Consider the following 11,611-nt stretch of genomic DNA (forward strand, 5'->3'; position numbering starts at 1 on the left):
TCAACAGTCACCTGTGGACAACGGTCACTTTGGTCATTTCCCTTGACTGACCGCTGAATTCAGGTTTGACTGTATTTGCATTTTTATGCATTTATCCCCCTCTCTTAAAGATGATGCCGAATATTTGCATTTAAAAGTATACTTATTGTATTCCAGTTACTATATTCGCGCCTTATTACACATGCATGCTCATAAACTGAACATCGAGCTATGATGAATATGTTTGTTCAATGACACACGACATATATTGTTTTTAATTGCCTATTGCTTTGTTTAAAACAACTTTGCGAAATTAACTAAAGGCGTTCTTGGCACTTCATAAAACCAATTCTTCTGTAGTTTGATAGAAACAACTTTCGTACCAGCACTTTATAAACCCTCTTAGCATGACATGTTGTTGTCGATTGCAAACGAAGTGCTGTTAAAATGTAGCTACATACGCACTTAGATGATTTCAGAATGACCTCGGTCTTCAAATCTAACCGCATTTTATAACATTCCACAAAAACAAACAAGACCTTGGTCGGGAATAAGCTTGCACTTGTTTCATATAAATAACAATACGAAACGTTACCTAACGTATTTATGAGAATAAATAACAGCGGAATAATACCATTTGAGCCGGGTAATGGAAGTACATTGACCGACTTATTATGTCAATTTATAAGTCTTTTGTCCAAGAAGCTTACCTGAACACTCGTGAAGAAGCAGCATTAAGTATCCTCATACATAGTGTTGATTTTATATCAATAATTTTACTTCACCTTTTTACAATCGTATCATTCTAAACAACATTAGAATACTATGTTGCTAAAGTAAACGTTTCTTTAACTTTTCAGAGCAAATTCGAATCGAGAACTTCAAAAAATTTTAATTCGAGCTAATTCATTGATTATAAGTCATATTAAAAATATACGAATACGATGAATATATTTTATCCTGTTCTCGCGAAGCGATTAAAATAAATTGAGCCGTTCCTCTTTAAGTATACTGTTATTGCTGTGATTTAAATTCTCGAATGTCTTGGTGAGCAATATGGAACAATGAAACTCTATCAGTAATAGATCACTAGAGAAATTCGTGTTCTTTTTCACTTCTTTCCTAAAATAGTATGTGAAAGTATCTGCGTTATTGACTTGTAATCCAGCATATATAAAGTTGTTTTTGTGAATGCATTAGAAATTGGAAACCGGATGCGAAATATGTAAATAACACTCGTTAGATATTTGTTAAATAAATACAAAACAATAGATTATGCACCGTTATATATTCCCTGTATTACTTTGTCTACCAGAGAACTAGAATCAATGATTTGTTCAAATTGCAATCTGTGAACTCGCACGTATTCTTTCTTAAAATAAAAGCGTTTATATCAAAACTAGTAATCGCAAAAGATAAACAGAATCAGAGATTTAGGAAAACTGTCCATGGCGAATAGTAATTTCGTTGTCAAAATACAAAGTTTTTCAGAACATTATCCTTCTTCGAGGTACATGCTTCAAATTATGTCGTATACATTTATGTGTGTAAATACATTATAACATTTTAGACATTTATTTTTAAACATTAGAACACAGGGTAAATCCAACACCACATTATAGATGTTCGTATACGTCACGGGACGTTATGAAAGAAGAAATTATAAAAAATAATACGGATGTTACTACTTCGTTTTATCGCTATTTCAAAATTGACTTACGGTTGCCACGTGCCACTTGAAATGTATACGAGTAGTTGGCATTATGTATTTGTAGATCATATGTAAAACCATTGAAACACACCGATTAGTACAGTCGCAGTGGTAAAAGCAGAGCATTTTTGTTCACGCTCCTGGAATGCTTTCTACTTTACAGCAGTATATACTTCTCTAATACTTACTCATAAATATGTTAACATAATGCAGTTTGAAACGTGTATTTTATTACGATATCTTCGTGTACAAGTGTGCCAAGTACTTTATTGCTTTAATGTAAAGTGTGTTATCTTGATGTAAAAACATTCGTACGTGCTTTCGTTGTTCAGTGGATTTTTATCATTTTTAAGGTGAATCATCTATTGTATTTTGGATTTCAAACCTAATAACAGTTCTGCATAGGCTTGCAACTGTTGATTCATATCATATATGCGAACTATTTCCATTGTTCCGACACACAACACATGTGGTTGTCATATATATATATATATATATATATATATATATATATATATATATATATATATATATATATATATATATATATATATATATATATATGGATGTTGCGTTTATATTCTTGCCATTAAATACTTATTATTAACATCCGCAAAAAGATTATCACTTATGCAACTCATTATTAAGACGTTTATTACCGGTTTACCTTTAGCATTGATTTGACAAAAGCAATCACAAATGGCTTCTTTATCGTACTTGAAAATCAGTCAGAATAAAGAGAAATATACGACTGCTGTTGTTTTGGTTTTTTGCTATACCAATGGTAATCTGTATGTTACATTAACGTACATGCAATTGAAGTATTTACAAAACCAAATATTGTCAACCGAGAAGAGTTCAACACGCCATCACAGCAGTGTGTTTTAAGCAATTTGTTATATTTCTGGGATTTGCCATTACTCCTGAACTTATTTCACAAGTAGTGAGAATAGACAGGCACAATACAACCACTAACCACAAAAAAGCGGCTATTTTAACCAAAATGCCGAATTCCACTCGTCTTTGTCAGCGTACTATTACGTAGCATTACTTATGTGTATCTTACTTTAAAATCATACTTAGTATCATTTGCTTAATACGTTTCACAATATAAATAAATTGTTGAAAATATGGTTTTAATAACGACTTCGCTTGCTATTTGTATGACTTATTTTCATTGTCATGAATAATAAACAGACTGCATTAATAACGCCGATAATTACAAGCATTAAATTAATTTTTAAAAGCATGTGACCAAATTTCAAAAAACACGCCCAGCACAAGCATACAAACAAACGAGCTAAGCAAGTCTCACTGTCACCTAACAATAACAGGATTGGTGAGTTAACTAATTCCGATTCGTATATGAGAACCAACCGCAATCAGTTGTAGATGTAGGAAAAACAAAAGGAGTAGCAGGCGATAGATGAATAATTGTAAAACCATATGATGAAGCTACTTTTAAAGTGTACAATTTTGTTGAATATTTTTTAAACAGCATTTTATTCACGCATTTTAATGTTTACGTGGATTGAGACTGGATGCGAAGATTGCTTAATCTTCAGAGGATGCATGGCTTGGCTAAACCATTGGCTACCCGATGACAAATTCGTGATCGTTTTAAAAAACTCTCGAAGCTGAAGGGTCTTATTGTTTTCTGCTTAGGATGATTGCTGCCACGTAGTTTATACGTGAATCATTTAGAAGGTGCGATCATTTAATATTTGGTCAGTATAGGAGAGAAATGTAAATTTTAAGTGACTATTAAGTTTTCGTTCACTTCTCAGACTGTTTTGTTTTTCTGTACACTATTTCGAATAGTAGTTACTCACATGTATTAAGTTATATAAAAGAAACAGAAAACACCACAAATAACGCCATGTTATCAATAAACATTCGAATTACTACATTTTGTATTGTTCAAATAATTATCAAATGAAGGGCGGTTGAATAGCGCAAAAATGCACCAAAAAGACAAAAAGCTTCAGTTAAAAGAACACAGCACTGGTAAAAGTGATTCGTGTCCAGTAAACTTACCTAGCACACTGTAATAAATCTGACGGTCAGGTCTGATAAAGATACAGCTGATATAATCATTTGATATTAATACACATTCGGATTTTCTGACAAAGCATAAAAGCGTAATTCTTATTATGGCTAAAATACAAATAAACAAATGCGATCTTAAACAAACGTTACCTTCGACATGTGGAATCCGTAATATAACTCGAAAAGCAGTTTGAAGTGGTCATTAGCAATTGCGCGTATGCTATAATTACAAAAGGATATAAACAACCTTCGTTTCAAATAAAGATGTAGACCATTATCATGTGTAAAACATGACAATTTGAAAGGCTAATACATAAGATACATTTATCCAATTAAAAAAGACAAAATACACTGTTCTTAAACATGAAACAAAATTCAAATCCTGCAAGTACGTCTAAAAATGCATTTAGCAAATAATTTGGCTTATACAGTTTAGACATCCAATCAATTACCCTATCGATTGGCTTGGAATCCATTGTGTCACACAGATCTGAGCAAAGTCTAACATTAACTGTCTCAAAACTATTTTACACCAAATATAACAGCATTCACTCAATTTTCGGACCCCTCTTATTTTACTGACACTTTCCACAAGTTGTTTTTGCATTAAACTCTATCTATTTGAAATAATGTGACACTCGAAACGCTTTAATCTGCACCCTTTTGATTGTTGAACTTGTTTTAAGACGCCATATAGAGCCACAGTACCTCTTCATTTTTAGTACGTCCTAAAATACTCAAAATCCTTAATGACAGCATGCAGTTGACTAAATAAACATGTAGTTGATTAAAGTATTGTTACGTTAATCCGTATTTACTGTGGACTGGTTAAAGAGAGCTAAGAATTTATATCGTGCAGTATTGTGTTATCCTGTTATAGTTCTTATTTAATTATGCATGTATAATGATTTTGGCAAAACTAGTACATATGTTGAACTATACGTTGGTATCACGTGTCCGTCGAAATATACGAATATTATGTTCTGATGTCTATGGTCGTTAACAATGAACAAATAATTAACCCGAAGACAGCTATATACGAAAGCCGAGCATTTTAACAACCACTAATTAAATGTCTATTGGATTGTATCACAAATCTATGTAATCTTTTGTCTTCTTTCGTTGCTGTCCTCTTTGGCTTGGTTAACACTTTTGTCCACTTCCGACCTGTACACAAACGGATGTATATGTTTTTTTGTTATAATTGCACTTTGTGCACTCATGTTACTTCGCGTGACTGCCTGTAATGATGTACGTGAACTGAACACCAACATTAAAGAAATAATTATAAATTCAGCACATTCATATATCCAAACTGTATTTTTCTATCATGTTTCTTTGGTTTCTTACCACTACTAGATTGAATGAAAACAACTTAGATTTCGCTTTAAATATGTATCATTTTGTGTTAGTAGATAAACGCTACATACACCTGTTCAATTTGAAGTTCCTTTTGGCAAATATAAGTATGTTGTTAGCTCTAAATTGCAGTGTGGTAAGCAAGAAACCATAAAGTATCGTGTACTTTAATTACCATCTTACCATTGCGAAGCTACCTAAGTGTAAAATGAATAAGTAACGTAAGTAACGATGTTGTTTAATTCATATTTAAGACAGTTAAGGAATAAAATAAGGGAAGCAACCAATTACCTATGCAATCAAATGCCAGTATAAATTATCCAAGCTAAGACACAAGTATAACAAAACACTAGGTCGTTGCCATTACCTCTAATGCAAAAACTTGCCTTATGAAAACCACGTGAGGCTTACCATTTTTGTTAGCGATATGTATCCTAAAATGTGTGACACGAATTCTTGTCAATAAATATTACACAGAGACTGTGTTGTTTAGATAGATACACGATTAAATTCAGTATTATGCGGTAATGAACGTGCTAAACGAAAACAGAGACTTCAACACTTTTCTAAAAAAGCTTATACAATTCAAAAGTGATAATTAATGTCCAACACGTGAATTATTGTCATAACAATAGGAAACAACACAACCACGTGCAAGCAAGCGTACAACCACGTGCACGCGCACATGTAGCACATAAATAATAAAAGGTAAACGAAAATTATCGTAGAGTATTCATATGTGAATTACTCCTTGCATTTTCATCACGAGATGTGGTATTTATGTTTGAATCAATATTTTGTTACAAAGAACTATATGAAGCATATGTGATTCAACATTCTTCATGTTCACATTCTGTCAAGAGATGGACTGTGTATAATATTGCCGCAATAAGATACATTAGGTGGAAAAAAAGGTTAATTGTAGAGAAAATGCGTCGGAAGACATTATTATCTGTTCTTAAACTGTTCACATCTGATATTTCTAAGCGTTACGATAGCCTGTTGTGTACTACACGGGACGAATCGTTAATCCTATCACAGGGAAAGGTTTTTGTCGGATATTAAAGTTAGTGGGATGTAGGTCAATTAGTGACGCCAGAATTAATTAGATTGGTTGAAGAAGACAACAGGTGCCAAAGAATTCTATGTAGATTTCTAAAGAACCAGGCAAATGTAATAACGCTCATGTAGTGGAAGAACATATATAAAGTAAAGACCGGATTACCTCTACAATATACATCTGATTGCCAATACATTATTACTCTGAATGCCTATACATTATAATTCTGATTGTCTATACATTATAAATTGTATTGCCTAATTATTATGACTCTGAATGACTATACGTTATAACTCTGAATGCTTAAACATTATTGCCCGGATTGCTCCGATTGTCTTTATATTATTATTTATTATCTTTCAGTTTGCCTATGACAAGTTATGTTACATATTCCTCGAACGAACAAAACCATGTCTTTGTTAGATAAATTGCAAAATCTTAGTTCGTATACATACTGTCCGGAATATGTGTATGCTCTAAACGTTCATATGTTTAATGTAAATGTTTAAATATATATGTTTTACAATTTTCACCATGAGAAATATTTTAAACGGTTATGACTGAAACGCTGAGATTAATTCCCGTTTTATTTGAATTTTGTCACATATAAATTATAAATAAATATCCCCTGAATATGGAGCATAGTTTAAATATTTTCAATAAACGTTTTGTTATCGCTATAAAAACATAAACAAAATCAACTTGTGAAGAATAATAATTACAAAAAATGGACATGAACGACATAATATCTAATTTTGATATGAGTAAAGCATATATAACGTCGGTAATAATGTATTTTATATAATTTATAATTATCTTCGCTAAATTCCATTATACTTAAATACCCATTATATCAAAACATTTAACCCTGTTCTCGAAAATTGCATTTAGAACATGTTGCGGTTGTATACGACACCACTCTATCATAACTTTAATATCTAATCTGAAGATTTGGCTATCGCGCTTTTAAACTTCAAAAAATTGTATATGAACAAAGACATTGATGAATAAAATATCTACTAATACGAAAGCAACATCATGTCGAGCAGGCATTATACAACAAAGAACTCGAATATGAGTCACTGTCATAGTTGCCGATTTACGGTACTTAGAAACTCGTTACCAATACATTATTTTAGAAAACTAGAGTTAATGGTTTATGTAAAGATAAGTGTTTGGGAAATGCTTATTCATTCAATTTGTATACTTATAATCAGATCAGCACCATACCATGAAAATATGGGATATTAAACACGTTAAAAAACGAGTTTTCATATTTGCAGTACGTCAATGGCGTAGTTATATTATGCATATATTTTTACGAAGTCGTTTGGTAATTTGAAAGTGTAATTGTCATATTTTTTGTTTTTCTTGAAGGATAACCATGAGGATCGGATACCTTTATAAGATCAATTTAAACGTATAAGACTAATTTTTTATAATTGCCTTAGGTTTAAAAAACAAGTAACAATGGCGTAAACGTAGAGGGACTTAACACTATTGATCACCTGATAAACGTTACATGCCTAACACATGCATACTGTTGTTTCCCTGGAAGTTCGGTGCACGGAATATGCTTTGTTTGGTATATTTGTCTATAACTCGTGATGCAACTATATGTCAAGTCAATAGAAATATATACTTACCGATCTAAATATAAAGAAAGTCTCTTAACTGGCTGTTGATGCGTAAGGATGTCATATTCGTAGAGAGGTCCATATGTTGCGTCTGCAAGTTAAATGTGCGGTGACGTTTAACCTAGATGTAACTTTGAATGGTGCCTGACGATATTAATCTTAACGGTCACATGGTCATTTACTGAATTAAAAGTACGAATTCGGTGTTAATTTCATACTTGTGCGGATAGTACTCAAATAAATCGCGAGTAAAAATAACGACACATATCTGCTGGAAGTAGGTTTACGTACAAGTATGACTCATTTCTTGCAAATGTGTACACTGTACGCAGTGCAAAGTAAGGATTGAGATATATGTGAAGTTGCAGTACGACTCATTATGATATTTCCGCGTATCTAGAATGTCTAAATGTGACCATTGGGAAAACTCTAAGATCCATATCTTCGAACCAGTTACATGTAAGTTCAATGTTCAGTAAAATAAAAAAATTATCTTCTAAGGTGTAACGCCAAATAAGATGTAATAAAATCAGTATGTATAAAATAAATTAATACAACGATGCTAAAGGGTTCTATTGTTCAAGATTAACTTTGCAAACAAATGAATATCGTCATTTTCTTTTAAAGTAAAGAAAAGTACGCCAATTACGGGTTAATGAGTACCTTTTAAACGAATGACAAAAGTTTTTTTTTTACAAATGAGATGACACAAAATTATAAAGATAGTAAATGTATACATCCTTAATAGCTATGTCAGGATATATCATGTTGATAGTACACCATCAAATATAAATAAGGACTGACATAGCCAACGCATGCGGATATTCTTACAGTTTTACAGTATTACATCGCAAATATTACTGTACTGTCTGGTATTGTTGATACATTAAAATGTAAATAAGCTGAAAAGCTTTCATTAGCATGAACATTCTGTTTCTAACGATGTTAAAAGCGTATAGTATTCAATCTGAATACATGTGTATATGTTTGTCTTATACACAGACGGTTGCAGCGACATGTGATATTGTCTATCTGAAATGTAAAGACAGAATATATTAAAACGTCTATGCTTGGGTATTTCATTATGAGAGAACCTGCAGTTTAGCCCAGCACTACGACCTTATTAACTAATTGCACTCGCTTCATGAGGCCATCGCTCCTAACCAGAATGGTGACCATCAACCAAAACTCAAATAAGCGATGGATGAACCTATGTCGCTTTGGGGAGAAGCGCGTGTACCAATCGCCGTACTATTCCAAATATACCAACATGAAGTTCTGAGCTCGTATTTATATGTTCCGGCTAAGATTATTCGAGTCTGAATAAAGAAACGAGGTATTCAGCCTTGAACTATCAAGTGTTTTCAAGTACTTTCTTTATTAAGTTATACCATGACTAAGCAGCAAATACTTGTCAGCTATTGTGTTAGTATAACAGCATTACAAAAATCGATTTTTACAAAAAATACTAAATAAACACACGCCGAATAAACCAATTCGCGTATGATATCTGCTTCTATTGAAGATTGATTCTTATCATGTTGACAGTTTAAATCTACCGTGCCATTAACCTAAAATACGACTACTGCTACTACTACTACAGCGAATACTTCTACGACAACAACTAACACTACTAACAGTACTTCTACTACTACTTCTACAACTTCTACTACTGCTACTACAACTACTACTACTTCTTCTTCTTCTACTACTACTACTACTACTTCTACTACTACTACTCTCACTACTACTACTACTACTACTACTACTACTACTACTACTACTACTACTACTACTACTACTACTACTACTACTATTTCTTCTTCTACTACTACTACTACTACTACTACTACTACTACTACTACTACTACTACTACTACTACTGCTGCTGCTGCTGCTACTACTACTACTACTACTTCTGCTGCTACTACTACTATTACGACTACTACTACTAGTACTTCTTCTACAACTACTACTACTACTAATACTACTACTACTACTACTACTTCTTCTTCTTCTACTACTACTACTACTACTACTGCTACTGCTACTACTACTACTACTACTACTACTACTACTACTACTACTACTGCTTCTGCTACTACTACTACTACTAACATTTCTACTACTACTACTACTACTACTACTACTACTACTACTACTACTACTACTACTACTACTACTACTACTACTACTACTACTACAACAACTGCTGCTACTGCTACTTCTACTGCTGCTGCTCCTACTACTGCTACTACTACTACTTCAACTACTACTGCTACTACTACTTCTAATACTGCTGCTACTACTACTACTACTACTACTACTACTACTACAACTACTACTACTACTACTTCTACTACTACCACTACTACTACTACTACTACTACTACTACTACTACTACTACTACTACTTCTACTACTACTACTACTACTACTACTACTACTACTACTACTACTACTACTACTACTACTACTACTACTACTACTACTACTACTACTATTTCTTCTTCTACTACTACTACTACTACTACTACTACTACTACTACTACTACTACTACTACTACTACTACTACTACTACTGCTGCTGCTGCTGCTACTACTACTACTACTACTTCTGCTGCTACTACTACTATTACGACTACTACTACTAGTACTTCTTCTACAACTACTGCTACTATTACTACTACAACTAGTGCTTCTACTACTACTTCTTCTACTACTACTACTACTGCTACTACTACTACTACTACTACTACTACTACTACTACTACTACTACTTCTACTATTATTATTATTACTACTACTACTACTGCTACTACTACTACTACTACTACTACTACTACTACTACTACTACTACTACTACTACTACTACTTCTACTACTACTACCACTACTACTACTACTACTACTACTACTACTACTACTTCTACTACTACTTCTACTACTACTACTACTACTACTACTACTACTACTACTACTACTACTACTACTACTACTACTACTACTACTACTACTACTACTACTACTACTACTACTACTACTACTACTACTACTTCTACTACTACTAGTGTAGTTGATAATTAATTGCTCCAAAACGACATAACTGCAATAACAGCAGAGAAGAGCTCTTATGAAACATAAAATATTTTCAAAACCTCAATATACAGTTGTTATGAATCTAACATTTGGCCTTGTTATAGTCAGTATAGTTTGATATTTTATGTTCGTTATTTTCGGTCATTATTAAAAAAACACAAACAAATAACCATTCGGTTGAGGACAACAGGTTTGCACCGAAAGACCTTGTCACACAGAACTGGATTTGATTTCCGCTGAGACCAGTAACGCTTAGGGTTTCCTATTCTGATTATAACAGCCCATTGTTTGTATAGCGGCACATCTGGATTGGTTAATTAATCACAGTTTCACTTCGGTTTAATAAATAATTCAGTGAATAAATGATGAATATAATAAAAAAAATGTTATTATAGAATTACGCAAGTGTTGTTATGAAATATTAAAGTCGTCAGCAATATCATAAACCAGCTGAACTCGATACTTCCTATACTTCCTAGTCAAATAAACCTGATTCTGCAAAACTAACTGAGGTATCGCGAGTTATCGTTCCGTATTATATTTCTCAGAGATCACCGATTATTGATTATTGTAAAATATTTGTTGAACAAGCCGAATACAAATCGACAACTACATATCGATTGACGAAGATAAGAACATTGCTTATCACCTTGATATGTTTTTGTATATATCTTTTCTCTGTTAACATGTTTCTTCTAGGGAAACACACTCTCAGTG

The sequence above is a fragment of the Dreissena polymorpha genome, chromosome 12, assembly GCF_020536995.1.
Source record: "Dreissena polymorpha isolate Duluth1 chromosome 12, UMN_Dpol_1.0, whole genome shotgun sequence".
Classification (NCBI taxonomy): domain Eukaryota; kingdom Metazoa; phylum Mollusca; class Bivalvia; order Myida; family Dreissenidae; genus Dreissena; species Dreissena polymorpha.